This window comes from Leiobunum rupestre, chromosome 1 (assembly GCF_980474605.1).
Source record: "Leiobunum rupestre chromosome 1, qqLeiRupe1.1.hap1, whole genome shotgun sequence".
Taxonomy (NCBI): Eukaryota; Metazoa; Arthropoda; class Arachnida; order Opiliones; family Sclerosomatidae; genus Leiobunum; species Leiobunum rupestre.
Window position 1 is genome coordinate 64,033,986 of NC_143384.1, and position 14,578 is coordinate 64,048,563.

General features: G+C 38.8%; 12 non-coding genes across 12 annotated transcripts; all 12 read left to right on the forward strand.

Moving 5' to 3' along the window:
- The first annotated feature begins 1,345 nt into the window (after positions 1-1,345).
- On the forward strand, positions 1,346-1,418 carry TRNAK-CUU (transfer RNA lysine (anticodon CUU)). Its single transcript has one exon. It is a non-coding gene; the product is annotated as a tRNA-Lys (tRNA).
- A 1,521-nt stretch (positions 1,419-2,939) lies between these two features.
- On the forward strand, positions 2,940-3,012 carry TRNAK-CUU (transfer RNA lysine (anticodon CUU)). Its single transcript has one exon. It is a non-coding gene; the product is annotated as a tRNA-Lys (tRNA).
- A 954-nt stretch (positions 3,013-3,966) lies between these two features.
- Positions 3,967-4,039, forward strand: TRNAK-CUU (transfer RNA lysine (anticodon CUU)). The gene has a single exon. It is a non-coding gene; the product is annotated as a tRNA-Lys (tRNA).
- Positions 4,040-4,995: 956 nt separating this feature from the next.
- TRNAK-CUU (transfer RNA lysine (anticodon CUU)) lies at positions 4,996-5,068 on the forward strand. Its single transcript has one exon. It is a non-coding gene; the product is annotated as a tRNA-Lys (tRNA).
- A 1,239-nt stretch (positions 5,069-6,307) lies between these two features.
- Positions 6,308-6,380, forward strand: TRNAK-CUU (transfer RNA lysine (anticodon CUU)). Its single transcript has one exon. It is a non-coding gene; the product is annotated as a tRNA-Lys (tRNA).
- A 956-nt stretch (positions 6,381-7,336) lies between these two features.
- TRNAK-CUU (transfer RNA lysine (anticodon CUU)) lies at positions 7,337-7,409 on the forward strand. The gene has a single exon. It is a non-coding gene; the product is annotated as a tRNA-Lys (tRNA).
- Positions 7,410-8,363: 954 nt separating this feature from the next.
- On the forward strand, positions 8,364-8,436 carry TRNAK-CUU (transfer RNA lysine (anticodon CUU)). The gene has a single exon. It is a non-coding gene; the product is annotated as a tRNA-Lys (tRNA).
- Positions 8,437-9,392: 956 nt separating this feature from the next.
- Positions 9,393-9,465, forward strand: TRNAK-CUU (transfer RNA lysine (anticodon CUU)). Its single transcript has one exon. It is a non-coding gene; the product is annotated as a tRNA-Lys (tRNA).
- Positions 9,466-10,703: 1,238 nt separating this feature from the next.
- On the forward strand, positions 10,704-10,776 carry TRNAK-CUU (transfer RNA lysine (anticodon CUU)). Its single transcript has one exon. It is a non-coding gene; the product is annotated as a tRNA-Lys (tRNA).
- Positions 10,777-12,015: 1,239 nt separating this feature from the next.
- On the forward strand, positions 12,016-12,088 carry TRNAK-CUU (transfer RNA lysine (anticodon CUU)). Its single transcript has one exon. It is a non-coding gene; the product is annotated as a tRNA-Lys (tRNA).
- Positions 12,089-13,327: 1,239 nt separating this feature from the next.
- On the forward strand, positions 13,328-13,400 carry TRNAK-CUU (transfer RNA lysine (anticodon CUU)). Its single transcript has one exon. It is a non-coding gene; the product is annotated as a tRNA-Lys (tRNA).
- Positions 13,401-14,356: 956 nt separating this feature from the next.
- Positions 14,357-14,429, forward strand: TRNAK-CUU (transfer RNA lysine (anticodon CUU)). The gene has a single exon. It is a non-coding gene; the product is annotated as a tRNA-Lys (tRNA).
- Positions 14,430-14,578: the final 149 nt, after the last annotated feature.

Consider the following 14,578-nt stretch of genomic DNA (forward strand, 5'->3'; position numbering starts at 1 on the left):
TTGCCCATACTGGAATTTAAATAAAAAATGTTGTATAAAAATCTTTTAATTTTTTTTCTATTGCATAGAAACTGTTTTTCATGTTTTCAAAAAAATGAATCGGGTGCTTAACCTTTTGCGGGAAGTTAAGAAACGTTCGACGGATGTGGTTTGCGATAAATTCGTGACCTTGAAAAAAAGCGGAAGTTATTTATTTCCAAATCCATATATTAAACTACTTACGTCTGTTCACCAGGCGTTGTTCAAAATGACATATAGTCAGAGTCCTTTCCGTTGTTACTCGTTGCCCATACTGGAATTTAAATAAAAAATGTTGTATAAAAATCTTTTAATTTTTTTTCTATTGCATAGAAACTGTTTTTCATGTTTTCAAAAAAATGAATCGGGTGCTTAACCTTTTGCGGGAAGTTAAGAAACGTTCGACGGATGTGGTTTGCGATAAATTCGTGACCTTGAAAAAAAGCGGAAGTTATTTATTTCCAAATCCATATATTAAACTACTTACGTCTGTTCGCCAGGCGTTGTTCAAAATGACATATAGTCAGAGTCCTTTTCGTTGTTACTCGTTGCCCATACTGGAATTTAAATAAAAAATGTTGTATAAAAATCTTTTAATTTTTTTTCTATTGCATAGAAACTGTTTTTCATGTTTTCAAAAAAATGAATCGAACCTGACTTTCTTGGGTGGTCTAATAATTAAAACCGCACTTAAAGGCCAACCAATGACGGTTTCCCACGGGAAATTTTGTGTGCTGCATTAAGACCTTAGCCAGTTCTTATGTCGTTATAAAACCTTGTTCAGTTTGGGCTCTCCGAGTGCCCCATACTGACGGCAAAATTCACGCGGTAGTTATATCTCCACAGCCCGATGATCGTCAGAGTCTCCACCCTCATAAAATCCTCTAATTTATGCTTCCAAGACGCTGGATAACTAATGGACGCCTCAATTTATAGTCAGCGCCAGTTGCCAAGGTGGAAACTTTCAATCATAATGACGTTCCTTTTTTAACATATGAATAAAAAGGGCTTTTAATATATTAACAGAAGAAAATGAATAAAATGAAATTATCCGCAATTTTCAAGAAGATGAGCGCTGGAAGAGCCAGGATAGCTTAGTCGGTGAAGCTTGAGGGTTTTAACTTAAAGAGCCTCTGTTGAAGCAAGAAGATGAGCGCTGGAAGAGCCAGGATAGCTTAGTCGGTAAAGCTTGAGGGTTTTAACCTAAAGAGCCTCTGTTGAAGCCACAGTTTAAGAAGGAAGCCTGTTTGAAGAAAACTAAAATTTTTAAATTTCGTTGTCTGTTTTATTGAATGTTATGACGTTACGATTTTGCCCGCTGAGGGTCGCCCGTGTAACTCAGTCGGTAGAGCGTTAGGCTCTTAACTTAACGGTCCTGGGTTCGAGCCCCAGTACGGGTGCTTAACCTTTTGCGGGAAGTTAAGAAACGTTCGACGGATGTGGTTTGCGATAAATTCGTGACCTTGAAAAAAGCGGAAGTTATTTATTTCCAAATCCAAATATTGAACTACTTACGTCTGTTCGCCAGGCGTTGTTCAAAATGACATATAGTCAGAGTCCTTTTCGTTGTTACTCGTTGCCCATACTGGAATTTAAATAAAAAATGTTGTATAAAAATCTTTTAATTTTTTTTCTATTGCATAGAAACTGTTTTTCATGTTTTCAAAAAAATGAATCGGGTGCTTAACCTTTTGCGGGAAGTTAAGAAACGTTCGACGGATGTGGTTTGCGATAAATTCGTGACCTTGAAAAAAAGCGGAAGTTATTTATTTCCAAATCCATATATTAAACTACTTACGTCTGTTCACCAGGCGTTGTTCAAAATGACATATAGTCAGAGTCCTTTCCGTTGTTACTCGTTGCCCATACTGGAATTTAAATAAAAAATGTTGTATAAAAATCTTTTAATTTTTTTTCTATTGCATAGAAACTGTTTTTCATGTTTTCAAAAAAATGAATCGGGTGCTTAACCTTTTGCGGGAAGTTAAGAAACGTTCGACGGATGTGGTTTGCGATAAATTCGTGACCTTGAAAAAAAGCGGAAGTTATTTATTTCCAAATCCATATATTAAACTACTTACGTCTGTTCGCCAGGCGTTGTTCAAAATGACATATAGTCAGAGTCCTTTTCGTTGTTACTCGTTGCCCATACTGGAATTTAAATAAAAAATGTTGTATAAAAATCTTTTAATTTTTTTTCTATTGCATAGAAACTGTTTTTCATGTTTTCAAAAAAATGAATCGAACCTGACTTTCTTGGGTGGTCTAATAATTAAAACCGCACTTAAAGGCCAACCAATGACGGTTTCCCACGGGAAATTTTGTGTGCTGCATTAAGACCTTAGCCAGTTCTTATGTCGTTATAAAACCTTGTTCAGTTTGGGCTCTCCGAGTGCCCCATACTGACGGCAAAATTCACGCGGTAGTTATATCTCCACAGCCCGATGATCGTCAGAGTCTCCACCCTCATAAAATCCTCTAATTTATGCTTCCAAGACGCTGGATAACTAATGGACGCCTCAATTTATAGTCAGCGCCAGTTGCCAAGGTGGAAACTTTCAATCATAATGACGTTCCTTTTTTAACATATGAATAAAAAGGGCTTTTAATATATTAACAGAAGAAAATGAATAAAATGAAATTATCCGCAATTTTCAAGAAGATGAGCGCTGGAAGAGCCAGGATAGCTTAGTCGGTGAAGCTTGAGGGTTTTAACTTAAAGAGCCTCTGTTGAAGCAAGAAGATGAGCGCTGGAAGAGCCAGGATAGCTTAGTCGGTAAAGCTTGAGGGTTTTAACCTAAAGAGCCTCTGTTGAAGCCACAGTTTAAGAAGGAAGCCTGTTTGAAGAAAACTAAAATTTTTAAATTTCGTTGTCTGTTTTATTGAATGTTATGACGTTACGATTTTGCCCGCTGAGGGTCGCCCGTGTAGCTCAGTCGGTAGAGCGTTAGGCTCTTAACTTAACGGTCCTGGGTTCGAGCCCCAGTACGGGTGCTTAACCTTTTGCGGGAAGTTAAGAAACGTTCGACGGATGTGGTTTGCGATAAATTCGTGACCTTGAAAAAAGCGGAAGTTATTTATTTCCAAATCCAAATATTGAACTACTTACGTCTGTTCGCCAGGCGTTGTTCAAAATGACATATAGTCAGAGTCCTTTTCGTTGTTACTCGTTGCCCATACTGGAATTTAAATAAAAAATGTTGTATAAAAATCTTTTAATTTTTTTCTATTGCATAGAAACTGTTTTTCATGTTTTCAAAAAAATGAATCGAACCTGACTTTCTTGGGTGGTCTGATAATTAAAACCGCACTTAAAGGCCAACCAATGACGGTTTCCCACGGGAAATTTTGTGTGCTGCATTAAGACCTTAGCCAGTTCTTATGTCGTTATAAAACCTTGTTCAGATTGGGCTCTCCGAGTGCCCCATACTGACGGCAAAATTCACGCGGTAGTTATATCTCCACAGCCCGATGATCGTCAGAATCTCGACCCTCATAAAGTCCTCTAATTTATGCTTCCAAGACGCTGGATAACTAATGGACGCCTCAATTCCTAGTCAGCGCCAGTTGCCAAGGTGGAAACTTTCAATCATAATGACGTCCTTTTTTTAACATATGAATAAAAAGGGCTTTTAATATATTAACAGAAGAAAATGAATAAAAAGAAATTATCCGCAATTTTCAAGAAGATGAGCGCTGAAAGAGCCAGGATAGCTTAGTCGGTAATGCTTGAGGGTTTTAACCTAAAGAGCCTCTGTTGAAGCAAGAAGATGAGCACTGGAAGAGCCAGGATAGCTTAGTTGGTAAAGCTTGAGGGTTTTAACCTAAAGAGCCTATGTTGAAGCCACAGTTTAAGAAGGAAGCCTGTTTGAAGAAAACTAAAATTTTTAAATTTCGTTGTCGGTTTTATTGAATGTTATGACGTTACGATTTTGCCCGCTGAGGGTCGCCCGTGTAGCTCAGTCGGTAGAGCGTTAGGCTCTTAACCTAACGGTCCTGGGTTCGAGCCCCAGTTCGGGTGCTTAACCTTTTGCGGGAAGTTAAGAAACGTTCGACGGATGTGGTTTGCGATAAATTCGTGACCTTGAAAAAAAGCGGAAGTTATTTATTTCCAAATCCATATATTAAACTACTTACGTCTGTTCGCCAGGCGTTGTTCAAAATGACATATAGTCAGAGTCCTTTTCGTTGTTACTCGTTGCCCATACTGGAATTTAAATAAAAAATGTTGTATAAAAATCTTTTAATTTTTTTTCTATTGCATAGAAACTGTTTTTCATGTTTTCAAAAAAATGAATCGAACCTGACTTTCTTGGGTGGTCTGATAATTAAAACCGCACTTAAAGGCCAACCAATGACGGTTTCCCACGGGAAATTTTGTGTGCTGCATTAAGACCTTAGCCAGTTCTTATGTCGTTATAAAACCTTGTTCAGTTTGGGCTCTCCGAGTGCCCCATACTGACGGCAAAATTCACGCGGTAGTTATATCTCCACAGCCCGATGATCGTCAGAGTCTCCACCCTCATAAAATCCTCTAATTTATGCTTCCAAGACGCTGGATAACTAATGGACGCCTCAATTTATAGTCAGCGCCAGTTGCCAAGGTGGAAACTTTCAATCATAATGACGTTCCTTTTTTAACATATGAATAAAAAGGGCTTTTAATATATTAACAGAAGAAAATGAATAAAATGAAATTATACGCAATTTTCAAGAAGATGAGCGCTGGAAGAGCCAGGATAGCTTAGTCGGTGAAGCTTGAGGGTTTTAACTTAAAGAGCCTCTGTTGAAGCAAGAAGATGAGCGCTGGAAGAGCCAGGATAGCTTAGTCGGTAAAGCTTGAGGGTTTTAACCTAAAGAGCCTCTGTTGAAGCCACAGTTTAAGAAGGAAGACTGTTTGAAGAAAACTAAAATTTTTAAATTTCGTTGTCGGTTTTATTGAATGTTATGACGTTACGATTTTGCCCGCTGAGGGTCGCCCGTGTAGCTCAGTCGGTAGAGCGTTAGGCTCTTAACTTAACGGTCCTGGGTTCGAGCCCCAGTTCGGGTGCTTAACCTTTTGCGGGAAGTTAAGAAACGTTCGACGGATGTGGTTTGCGAAAAATTCGTGACCTTGAAAAAAAGCGGAAGTTATTTATTTCCAAATCCATATATTAAACTACTTACGTCTGTTCACCAGGCGTTGTTCAAAATGACATATAGTCAGAGTCCTTTTCGTTGTTACTCGTTGCCCATACTGAAATTTAAATAAAAAATGTTGTATAAAAATCTTTTAATTTTTTTTCTATTGCATAGAAACTGTTTTTCATGTTTTCAAAAAAATGAATCGGGTGCTTAACCTTTTGCGGGAAGTTAAGAAACGTTCGACGGATGTGGTTTGCGATAAATTCGTGACCTTGAAAAAAAGCGGAAGTTATTTATTTCCAAATCCATATATTAAACTACTTACGTCTGTTCGCCAGGCGTTGTTCAAAATGACATATAGTCAGAGTCCTTTTCGTTGTTACTCGTTGCCCATACTGGAATTTAAATAAAAAATGTTGTATAAAAATCTTTTAATTTTTTTTCTATTGCATAGAAACTGTTTTTCATGTTTTCAAAAAAATGAATCGAACCTGACTTTCTTGGGTGGTCTGATAATTAAAACCGCACTTAAAGGCCAACCAATGACGGTTTCCCACGGGAAATTTTGTGTGCTGCATTAAGACCTTAGCCAGTTCTTATGTCGTTATAAAACCTTGTTCAGTTTGGGCTCTCCGAGTGCCCCATACTGACGGCAAAATTCACGCGGTAGTTATATCTCCACAGCCCGATGATCGTCAGAGTCTCCACCCTCATAAAATCCTCTAATTTATGCTTCCAAGACGCTGGATAACTAATGGACGCCTCAATTTATAGTCAGCGCCAGTTGCCAAGGTGGAAACTTTCAATCATAATGACGTTCCTTTTTTAACATATGAATAAAAAGGGCTTTTAATATATTAACAGAAGAAAATGAATAAAATGAAATTATCCGCAATTTTCAAGACGATGAGCGCTGGAAGAGCCAGGATAGCTTAGTCGGTGAAGCTTGAGGGTTTTAACTTAAAGAGCCTCTGTTGAAGCAAGAAGATGAGCGCTGGAAGAGCCAGGATAGCTTAGTCGGTAAAGCTTGAGGGTTTTAACCTAAAGAGCCTCTGTTGAAGCCACAGTTTAAGAAGGAAGCCTGTTTGAAGAAAACTAAAATTTTTAAATTTCGTTGTCGGTTTTATTGAATGTTATGACGTTACGATTTTGCCCGCTGAGGGTCGCCCGTGTAGCTCAGTCGGTAGAGCGTTAGGCTCTTAACTTAACGGTCCTGGGTTCGAGCCCCAGTTCGGGTGCTTAACCTTTTGCGGGAAGTTAAGAAACGTTCGACGGATGTGGTTTGCGATAAATTCGTGACCTTGAAAAAAAGCGGAAGTTATTTATTTCCAAATCCATATATTAAACTACTTACGTCTGTTCGCCAGGCGTTGTTCAAAATGACATATAGTCAGAGTCCTTTTCGTTGTTACTCGTTGCCCATACTGGAATTTAAATAAAAAATGTTGTATAAAAATCTTTTAATTTTTTTTCTATTGCATAGAAACTGTTTTTCATGTTTTCAAAAAAATGAATCGAACCTGACTTTCTTGGGTGGTCTAATAATTAAAACCGCACTTAAAGGCCAACCAATGACGGTTTCCCACGTGAAATTTTGTGTGCTGCATTAAGACCTTAGCCAGTTCTTATGTCGTTATAAAACCTTGTTCAGTTTGGGCTCTCCGAGTGCCCCATACTGACGGCAAAATTCACGCGGTAGTTATATCTCCACAGCCCGATGATCGTCAGAGTCTCCACCCTCATAAAATCCTCTAATTTATGCTTCCAAGACGCTGGATAACTAATGGACGCCTCAATTTATAGTCAGCGCCAGTTGCCAAGGTGGAAACTTTCAATCATAATGACGTTCCTTTTTTAACATATGAATAAAAAGGGCTTTTAATATATTAACAGAAGAAAATGAATAAAATGAAATTATCCGCAATTTTCAAGACGATGAGCGCTGGAAGAGCCAGGATAGCTTAGTCGGTGAAGCTTGAGGGTTTTAACTTAAAGAGCCTCTGTTGAAGCAAGAAGATGAGCGCTGGAAGAGCCAGGATAGCTTAGTCGGTAAAGCTTGAGGGTTTTAACCTAAAGAGCCTCTGTTGAAGCCACAGTTTAAGAAGGAAGCCTGTTTGAAGAAAACTAAAATTTTTAAATTTCGTTGTCTGTTTTATTGAATGTTATGACGTTACGATTTTGCCCGCTGAGGGTCGCCCGTGTAGCTCAGTCGGTAGAGCGTTAGGCTCTTAACTTAACGGTCCTGGGTTCGAGCCCCAGTACGGGTGCTTAACCTTTTGCGGGAAGTTAAGAAACGTTCGACGGATGTGGTTTGCGATAAATTCGTGACCTTGAAAAAAGCGGAAGTTATTTATTTCCAAATCCAAATATTGAACTACTTACGTCTGTTCGCCAGGCGTTGTTCAAAATGACATATAGTCAGAGTCCTTTTCGTTGTTACTCGTTGCCCATACTGGAATTTAAATAAAAAATGTTGTATAAAAATCTTTTAATTTTTTTCTATTGCATAGAAACTGTTTTTCATGTTTTCAAAAAAATGAATCGAACCTGACTTTCTTGGGTGGTCTGATAATTAAAACCGCACTTAAAGGCCAACCAATGACGGTTTCCCACGGGAAATTTTGTGTGCTGCATTAAGACCTTAGCCAGTTCTTATGTCGTTATAAAACCTTGTTCAGAGTGGGCTCTCCGAGTGCCCCATACTGACGGCAAAATTCACGCGGTAGTTATATCTCCACAGCCCGATGATCGTCAGAATCTCGACCCTCATAAAGTCCTCTAATTTATGCTTCCAAGACGCTGGATAACTAATGGACGCCTCAATTCCTAGTCAGCGCCAGTTGCCAAGGTGGAAACTTTCAATCATAATGACGTCCTTTTTTTAACATATGAATAAAAAGGGCTTTTAATATATTAACAGAAGAAAATGAATAAAAAGAAATTATCCGCAATTTTCAAGAAGATGAGCGCTGAAAGAGCCAGGATAGCTTAGTCGGTAATGCTTGAGGGTTTTAACCTAAAGAGCCTCTGTTGAAGCAAGAAGATGAGCACTGGAAGAGCCAGGATAGCTTAGTTGGTAAAGCTTGAGGGTTTTAACCTAAAGAGCCTATGTTGAAGCCACAGTTTAAGAAGGAAGCCTGTTTGAAGAAAACTAAAATTTTTAAATTTCGTTGTCGGTTTTATTGAATGTTATGACGTTACGATTTTGCCCGCTGAGGGTCGCCCGTGTAGCTCAGTCGGTAGAGCGTTAGGCTCTTAACCTAACGGTCCTGGGTTCGAGCCCCAGTTCGGGTGCTTAACCTTTTGCGGGAAGTTAAGAAACGTTCGACGGATGTGGTTTGCGATAAATTCGTGACCTTGAAAAAAAGCGGAAGTTATTTATTTCCAAATCCATATATTAAACTACTTACGTCTGTTCGCCAGGCGTTGTTCAAAATGACATATAGTCAGAGTCCTTTTCATTGTTACTCGTTGCCCATACTGGAATTTAAATAAAAAATGTTGTATAAAAATCTTTTAATTTTTTTTCTATTGCATAGAAACTGTTTTTCATGTTTTCAAAAAAATGAATCGAACCTGACTTTCTTGGGTGGTCTGATAATTAAAACCGCACTTAAAGGCCAACCAATGACGGTTTCCCACGGGAAATTTTGTGTGCTGCATTAAGACCTTAGCCAGTTCTTATGTCGTTATAAAACCTTGTTCAGTTTGGGCTCTCCGAGTGCCCCATACTGACGGCAAAATTCACGCGGTAGTTATATCTCCACAGCCCGATGATCGTCAGAGTCTCCACCCTCATAAAATCCTCTAATTTATGCTTCCAAGACGCTGGATAACTAATGGACGCCTCAATTTATAGTCAGCGCCAGTTGCCAAGGTGGAAACTTTCAATCATAATGACGTTCCTTTTTTAACATATGAATAAAAAGGGCTTTTAATATATTAACAGAAGAAAATGAATAAAATGAAATTATCCGCAATTTTCAAGAAGATGAGCGCTGGAAGAGCCAGGATAGCTTAGTCGGTGAAGCTTGAGGGTTTTAACTTAAAGAGCCTCTGTTGAAGCAAGAAGATGAGCGCTGGAAGAGCCAGGATAGCTTAGTCGGTAAAGCTTGAGGGTTTTAACCTAAAGAGCCTCTGTTGAAGCCACAGTTTTAGAAGGAAGCCTGTTTGAAGAAAACTAAAATTTTTAAATTTCGTTGTCGGTTTTATTGAATGTTATGACGTTACGATTTTGCCCGCTGAGGGTCGCCCGTGTAGCTCAGTCGGTAGAGCGTTAGGCTCTTAACTTAACGGTCCTGGGTTCGAGCCCCAGTTCGGGTGCTTAACCTTTTGCGGGAAGTTAAGAAACGTTCGACGGATGTGATTTGCGATAAATTCGTGACCTTGAAAAAAAGCGGAAGTTATTTATTTCCAAATCCATATATTAAACTACTTACGTCTGTTCGCCAGGCGTTGTTCAAAATGACATATAGTCAGAGTCCATTCGTTGTTACTCGTTGCCCATACTGGAATTTAAATAAAAAATGTTGTATAAAAATCTTTTAATTTTTTTTCTATTGCATAGAAACTGTTTTTCATGTTTTCAAAAAAATGAATCGGGTGCTTAACCTTTTGCGGGAAGTTAAGAAACGTTCGACGGATGTGGTTTGCGATAAATTCGTGACCTTGAAAAAAAGCGGAAGTTATTTATTTCCAAATCCATATATTAAACTACTTACGTCTGTTCGCCAGGCGTTGTTCAAAATGACATATAGTCAGAGTCCTTTTCGTTGTTACTCGTTGCCCATACTGGAATTTAAATAAAAAATGTTGTATAAAAATCTTTTAATTTTTTTTCTATTGCATAGAAACTGTTTTTCATGTTTTCAAAAAAATGAATCGAACCTGACTTTCTTGGGTGGTCTGATAATTAAAACCGCACTTAAAGGCCAACCAATGACGGTTTCCCACGGGAAATTTTGTGTGCTGCATTAAGACCTTAGCCAGTTCTTATGTCGTTATAAAACCTTGTTCAGTTTGGGCTCTCCGAGTGCCCCATACTGACGGCAAAATTCACGCGGTAGTTATATCTCCACAGCCCGATGATCGTCAGAGTCTCCACCCTCATAAAATCCTCTAATTTATGCTTCCAAGACGCTGGATAACTAATGGACGCCTCAATTTATAGTCAGCGCCAGTTGCCAAGGTGGAAACTTTCAATCATAATGACGTTCCTTTTTTAACATATGAATAAAAAGGGCTTTTAATATATTAACAGAAGAAAATGAATAAAATGAAATTATCCGCAATTTTCAAGAAGATGAGCGCTGGAAGAGCCAGGATAGCTTAGTCGGTGAAGCTTGAGGGTTTTAACTTAAAGAGCCTCTGTTGAAGCAAGAAGATGAGCGCTGGAAGAGCCAGGATAGCTTAGTCGGTAAAGCTTGAGGGTTTTAACCTAAAGAGCCTCTGTTGAAGCCACAGTTTTAGAAGGAAGCCTGTTTGAAGAAAACTAAAATTTTTAAATTTCGTTGTCGGTTTTATTGAATGTTATGACGTTACGATTTTGCCCGCTGAGGGTCGCCCGTGTAGCTCAGTCGGTAGAGCGTTAGGCTCTTAACTTAACGGTCCTGGGTTCGAGCCCCAGTTCGGGTGCTTAACCTTTTGCGGGAAGTTAAGAAACGTTCGACGGATGTGATTTGCGATAAATTCGTGACCTTGAAAAAAAGCGGAAGTTATTTATTTCCAAATCCATATATTAAACTACTTACGTCTGTTCGCCAGGCGTTGTTCAAAATGACATATAGTCAGAGTCCTTTTCGTTGTTACTCGTTGCCCATACTGGAATTTAAATAAAAAATGTTGTATAAAAATCTTTTAATTTTTTTTCTATTGCATAGAAACTGTTTTTCATGTTTTCAAAAAAATGAATCGGGTGCTTAACCTTTTGCGGGAAGTTAAGAAACGTTCGACGGATGTGGTTTGCGATAAATTCGTGACCTTGAAAAAAAGCGGAAGTTATTTATTTCCAAATCCATATATTAAACTACTTACGTCTGTTCACCAGGCGTTGTTCAAAATGACATATAGTCAGAGTCCTTTTCGTTGTTACTCGTTGCCCATACTGGAATTTAAATAAAAAATGTTGTATAAAAATCTTTTAATTTTTTTTCTATTGCATAGAAACTGTTTTTCATGTTTTCAAAAAAATGAATCGAACCTGACTTTCTTGGGTGGTCTGATAATTAAAACCGCACTTAAAGGCCAACCAATGACGGTTTCCCACGGGAAATTTTGTGTGCTGCATTAAGACCTTAGCCAGTTCTTATGTCGTTATAAAACCTTGTTCAGTTTGGGCTCTCCGAGTGCCCCATACTGACGGCAAAATTCACGCGGTAGTTATATCTCCACAGCCCGATGATCGTCAGAGTCTCCACCCTCATAAAATCCTCTAATTTATGCTTCCAAGACGCTGGATAACTAATGGACGCCTCAATTTATAGTCAGCGCCAGTTGCCAAGGTGGAAACTTTCAATCATAATGACGTTCCTTTTTTAACATATGAATAAAAAGGGCTTTTAATATATTAACAGAAGAAAATGAATAAAATGAAATTATCCGCAATTTTCAAGAAGATGAGCGCTGGAAGAGCCAGGATAGCTTAGTCGGTGAAGCTTGAGGGTTTTAACTTAAAGAGCCTCTGTTGAAGCAAGAAGATGAGCGCTGGAAGAGCCAGGATAGCTTAGTCGGTAAAGCTTGAGGGTTTTAACCTAAAGAGCCTCTGTTGAAGCCACAGTTTTAGAAGGAAGCCTGTTTGAAGAAAACTAAAATTTTTAAATTTCGTTGTCGGTTTTATTGAATGTTATGACGTTACGATTTTGCCCGCTGAGGGTCGCCCGTGTAGCTCAGTCGGTAGAGCGTTAGGCTCTTAACTTAACGGTCCTGGGTTCGAGCCCCAGTTCGGGTGCTTAACCTTTTGCGGGAAGTTAAGAAACGTTCGACGGATGTGATTTGCGATAAATTCGTGACCTTGAAAAAAAGCGGAAGTTATTTATTTCCAAATCCATATATTAAACTACTTACGTCTGTTCGCCAGGCGTTGTTCAAAATGACATATAGTCAGAGTCCTTTTCGTTGTTACTCGTTGCCCATACTGGAATTTAAATAAAAAATGTTGTATAAAAATCTTTTAATTTTTTTTCTATTGCATAGAAACTGTTTTTCATGTTTTCAAAAAAATGAATCGGGTGCTTAACCTTTTGCGGGAAGTTAAGAAACGTTCGACGGATGTGGTTTGCGATAAATTCGTGACCTTGAAAAAAAGCGGAAGTTATTTATTTCCAAATCCATATATTAAACTACTTACGTCTGTTCACCAGGCGTTGTTCAAAATGACATATAGTCAGAGTCCTTTTCGTTGTTACTCGTTGCCCATACTGGAATTTAAATAAAAAATGTTGTATAAAAATCTTTTAATTTTTTTTCTATTGCATAGAAACTGTTTTTCATGTTTTCAAAAAAATGAATCGAACCTGACTTTCTTGGGTGGTCTGATAATTAAAACCGCACTTAAAGGCCAACCAATGACGGTTTCCCACGGGAAATTTTGTGTGCTGCATTAAGACCTTAGCCAGTTCTTATGTCGTTATAAAACCTTGTTCAGTTTGGGCTCTCCGAGTGCCCCATACTGACGGCAAAATTCACGCGGTAGTTATATCTCCACAGCCCGATGATCGTCAGAGTCTCCACCCTCATAAAATCCTCTAATTTATGCTTCCAAGACGCTGGATAACTAATGGACGCCTCAATTTATAGTCAGCGCCAGTTGCCAAGGTGGAAACTTTCAATCATAATGACGTTCCTTTTTTAACATATGAATAAAAAGGGCTTTTAATATATTAACAGAAGAAAATGAATAAAATGAAATTATCCGCAATTTTCAAGACGATGAGCGCTGGAAGAGCCAGGATAGCTTAGTCGGTGAAGCTTGAGGGTTTTAACTTAAAGAGCCTCTGTTGAAGCAAGAAGATGAGCGCTGGAAGAGCCAGGATAGCTTAGTCGGTAAAGCTTGAGGGTTTTAACCTAAAGAGCCTCTGTTGAAGCCACAGTTTAAGAAGGAAGCCTGTTTGAAGAAAACTAAAATTTTTAAATTTCGTTGTCGGTTTTATTGAATGTTATGACGTTACGATTTTGCCCGCTGAGGGTCGCCCGTGTAGCTCAGTCGGTAGAGCGTTAGGCTCTTAACTTAACGGTCCTGGGTTCGAGCCCCAGTTCGGGTGCTTAACCTTTTGCGGGAAGTTAAGAAACGTTCGACGGATGTGGTTTGCGATAAATTCGTGACCTTGAAAAAAAGCGGAAGTTATTTATTTCCAAATCCATATATTAAACTACTTACGTCTGTTCGCCAGGCGTTGTTCAAAATGACATATAGTCAGAGTCCTTTTCGTTGTTACTCGTTGCCCATACTGGAATTTAAATAAAAAATGTTGTATAAAAATCTTTTAATTTTTTTTCTATTGCATAGAAACTGTTTTTCATGTTTTCAAAAAAATGAATCGAACCTGACTTTCTTGGGTGGTCTGATAATTAAAACCGCACTTAAAGGCCAACCAATGACGGTTTCCCACGGGAAATTTTGTGTGCTGCATTAAGGCCTTAGCCAGTTCTTATGTCGTTATAAAACCTTGTTCAGTTTGGGCTCTCCGAGTGCCCCATACTGACGGCAAAATTCACGCGGTAGTTATATCTCCACAGCCCGATGATCGTCAGAGTCTCCACCCTCATAAAATCCTCTAATTTATGCTTCCAAGACGCTGGATAACTAATGGACGCCTCAATTTATAGTCAGCGCCAGTTGCCAAGGTGGAAACTTTCAATCATAATGACGTTCCTTTTTTAACATATGAATAAAAAGGGCTTTTAATATATTAACAGAAGAAAATGAATAAAATGAAATTATACGCAATTTTCAAGAAGATGAGCGCTGGAAGAGCCAGGATAGCTTAGTCGGTGAAGCTTGAGGGTTTTAACTTAAAGAGCCTCTGTTGAAGCAAGAAGATGAGCGCTGGAAGAGCCAGGATAGCTTAGTCGGTAAAGCTTGAGGGTTTTAACCTAAAGAGCCTCTGTTGAAGCCACAGTTTAAGAAGGAAGCCTGTTTGAAGAAAACTAAAATTTTTAAATTTCGTTGTCGGTTTTATTGAATGTTATGACGTTACGATTTTGCCCGCTGAGGGTCGCCCGTGTAGCTCAGTCGGTAGAGCGTTAGGCTCTTAACTTAACGGTCCTGGGTTCGAGCCCCAGTTCGGGTGCTTAACCTTTTGCGGGAAGTTAAGAAACGTTCGACGGATGTGGTTTGCGAAAAATTCGTGACCTTGAAAAAAAGCGGAAGTTATTTATTTCCAAATCCATATATTAAACTACTTACGTCTGTTCACCAGGCGTTGTTCAAAATGACATA